The sequence below is a fragment of the Arachis ipaensis genome, chromosome B09 (assembly GCF_000816755.2).
Source record: "Arachis ipaensis cultivar K30076 chromosome B09, Araip1.1, whole genome shotgun sequence".
Lineage (NCBI taxonomy): Eukaryota > Viridiplantae > Streptophyta > Magnoliopsida > Fabales > Fabaceae > Arachis > Arachis ipaensis.
The window spans coordinates 80,010,456-80,014,537 of NC_029793.2; positions in this window are offsets into that span (position 1 = coordinate 80,010,456).

Here is a 4,082-nt window from a genome sequence, read left to right on the forward strand (position 1 = left end):
ATTAAAGTTTTAGAGATAGAAAAATAATAGAGATTTGTATGATTTAATCTAGAAAATTGATATTTGAATTTAAATTATACTTTACAAAATATAATTAACTTGTTCATTTTATAATATATATTAGAAATAATTGATTGAACTTAGCAATATGTTGATAAATAATGTTCCTAAATATTTTTAAGAGAGTATATTTAATTTTAAAATTATCCTACCCTCTAATTTTATCAAAATATCTATTCATATCTATCTATATTCTTTTATAAAATCCTAATTTCTAACCCTAAATCTCAAAATCTCCAAATTCATTCAGAAACCCTAATTTTCCCAATTCCTAACCCTAATAGATGCAGCCTCACCCTCCTCCTTCAACGGAACAAACACACACGAACTCACCTTCTCTCCCTTAGTTTTGCCGTGACACACACACACTCAGAACACCACACCCGCTCAGCCCATGCTCCTTCCGTCACACACCCACGCACTGTGAACGGAGTTGCATCTCGTCCAGCCTGCCTCGCCACCGCCGCCGTTATTATTGCCGACGAAGAGGGACGCCGTCGACGCTGTTCACGGAGGAAGGAGGAACCGAGCGAAACCCAGGGGAGGAGAGAGCCTCTGCTGCGTCGCCACCGCGCCATTGTCGCGCCTAGGCGTTGCTGTTGAAGCCACTCCTGCCGCTGCTGCTATTAGGGTTTGTTGCCGTTGATGAAGCTTCAGCCGCCGCTGAGGAAGGGAGCCCGAACGTCGTCGCCGAACTACCACGCCGCCGTAGCTGTCGCCGGGAAGGTTGTTGGAGCTTGCCGAGGATACGGTTCTGATTTTGAAGCAATTCATCCATGTCACTGCTCATCTTTATCCTCTGTTCTGCCGCTGGGTTCCGTGAGTTGCCAGAGCCTCTCCCGCCATCAGAGATGTTGTTTGGTTGATGCCGCTGCTGGAGCTCCATTGAAGTTGGTCATTGTCGCTGAAGCCTCCCTAGTCGCCGCTGCCGTCCGAGCCGCCGCCAGTGGAAGTCGCTGCCGCCGCTGTTGTGTCTGCCGTGGGGAGAAACACGATGGTGGGGAAAGAACCTGTAATGTCACTGAGCTCTGCCCCTGTTTTTGGAATCCGAGAAGAGCGCCACTGCCGCTGCTAGAGTTGATGTTGCTCTGGCTTTACTCTGAATTGTTACTGCTGCTGCTTGGATGAAGCTGAGACCTTTCACCATCACTGGAGCTGCCCAGAATCATCATGGTAGCTGCTAAGAGAGCAGAACGGATGTTAGAACTGCCAACGGAGCTGCTGGGTTTAGTGATTTCCCTGAGTTTCCACTTTGAGGTAGGGGATTTAACGTTTTTAATTTAGAATGCCTACAAAGTTATTTGGATAATTGCAAATAGTTAATAATGATTAAGAGTTGATTAATTGATGTGAATTGTTTGGAATATGTTTGAGAATAGTTAGTTGAAGTGATTATTTTGAATTATGATTAGAATTGAATGTGGTTGTGGTTACTTTGAATTATAATTGAAATTAGATGCGGTTGTAAAATGTGACTGAATTATTGATTCTGCGATGAATTGGTTGAGATTCTGATTTTGAGTGAATTATTATCTTGTTTGATGTTGAATTGGATATTTGATGTATGGGAACGGCTGTGAAGTTTACTTGTGACTAGTTGAGATGGGTTTTGGTGGTTATTGAAGGATTGGAACTAAGAGATTAAACTGTTTTGAGAACCTCTGATTTTCTGAAATAATATAGTAAACTTTAAGAGTATATAAATAATTTATTAATGGTTAGACTAATTTTCTGTGTCATGATTTATTGATTCTAACTTGGCTGTGATTATGAATGGTTTCATTGTTGTAACGATTAATTGATGAGGTTGATTTTGGTTTGAGGCTATGCTTGTTACCTAAATTTCAGGTTACATTGATTTCTTAATTTGGTTGTTATTGTTGATTTAAGGTTAACTAGAGTTGATTTTGAGAACGGTTAAAGGATTGGAGGATGATTACTGAAATATTTTTCTAAAGTTTGATCTTTAGAATAAAATGGTAACTTTGCTAATAACTAAAGAACTTTAAAAATAACTAGAAATATGAAAGGATGGTGTTTGGAATATTAGTTATGAATTCTAGAGGCTGGACTGATCTACCTTTAAAGGACGGTTTATGGAAACTCTGATTTTAAGTATTGTTAGGATGTCGATTGTTAAACTGATTTATGATGAAATGATTACTGAGATTCTGTTGTTGTGAAAACTGCTGATAAAAGGGCTGGTGATTTGTTGAGAAAGAGGGAACCCGTAAGGGTGGCTAAGTCCGAGTTTTAGGGGAAGTGCTGCCGAAATTTTATAAAATCTGAGATTTTATTTGAGAAGTTATTTTAGAAGATTTGAACTTCGATAATCATATTATTTGAGTTTTATTTAGTTAAGAAAAGAATTATAATATTTTGAATTTGAATTACCAAGGAAGGGTTTATGTTTCGAACTTGAATTATTTAAGAAAGAAATTATGTTTTGAATTTGATTCAATATAGAAAGAGTTATGTTTTGGGCTTGAAATAAAGGATTACCTTTTTAGAAATTTGGTGAAATAATAGTATTTGAATTTGAATAGTAAGAGAGATGATTTTTGAATCTTTATGAAGTTGGTAAACTTGAGAAAGAGTTTTATTTGATTACTTCTAATGAAAGGTTATGTTTTAAAAAGTGTTTAATGAATTTAAAAAAATGAATGATTTTCTTGAGTCTTTGATAGAGAACTAAAATGAAAGATAGTTTTAAAGTTGGCTTGACTCAAGATTGCCATAGCAGAGATTATGAACTGAATTGATGATTGAGATTTTTATGAACGAATGGTAAAGAGAAATGGCTTGAGCCAAGATATTGCAAAAGTGAAAGATGTAAAGTTTGTATAGTATGATTGAACAGAGAAAGAAAAAGATATTGCATAAGAATGTGAATGTGATGACGAATAATGAAAATGATAATGAATGATGGTAATGAGAATGATTATGTAATGATCTGTTGCGTGAAGGCAGCCAGATAGATGGTGGTACGACCACTAAGAGCGCTTCCTTGGGATACTTAGCTATAATGCTATTCTGTAAGTCAGAGGACTCTTACAGAGGTATCGAGAAAATACATAACTAGCATATGCTCCTGTAAGTCAAAGGACTCTTACAGTGAGTGTATGTGAGTGTGCTCCTGTAAGTCAAAGGACTCTTACAGTGAGTGTGTTGGGCAGACTAGCTCTGCTTTGTAAGTCAAAGGACTCTTGCAGTGGGTTGCTAGTGCCGCCATGCAAGTCAAAGGACTCTTGCAGTGGTTTGCCCCGCAAGTCAAAGGACTCTTACGATGGGTGTTGCCAACAGGGAAGCCTTACCTGGTCAAAGGTCTCCGGGTAACGTCGGGAGCGGGTATGTAACCGACAAATGAGCTCATTACCTGCACTAGGGCTAGACATGCATCATTCTTGTTTGCGCATTTGCATTTGATTGGGTTTTCTCATTGTACTTCCTTGTGATTGTGCTGTTTGCCTTGTTGCGACTTGATTGTATGTTGAACTGAATCTCTTGCTTGCACTATTAGTTTGTGAATGTATTAAATTGATTAAGAATTGATGTTTTGATTGAGAATTAATTATGTGACTGATAGATGGTTAATGTGACTTGTTTAATATTTAGAATTTGTTTGAGTTTAGAGATTTTGAAGGAGGTAATTAATTAGCTAAAGTAAAACCAAAAGTATCTTCAAAAAGGTTTGATAAAAATATAGTTTCCTTGAGTATGTTAATTATTTGCATGTTAATCATTACTTTTACGACATTCCCATTCCCTACTGAGAACGTGTGGTGTGTTCTCACCCCAAAATCTTCCACCCTTTCAGTGATATAGGTTCGAAGACTCAGTTTGAAGCTGCAGGCGATTGTTAGACCTTATTTATGAGTTAAGTTTTTGAACTGAGTTGTTTTCATAGAATTTCCTCGCCTTTGTTGCTTAAGATTTTATTTTATAAAGAGGGATAGGAGTTATATCTAAGTTACACTTGTATTTGTTTGTATAATATTTACTAATAATTATATGATTATTAT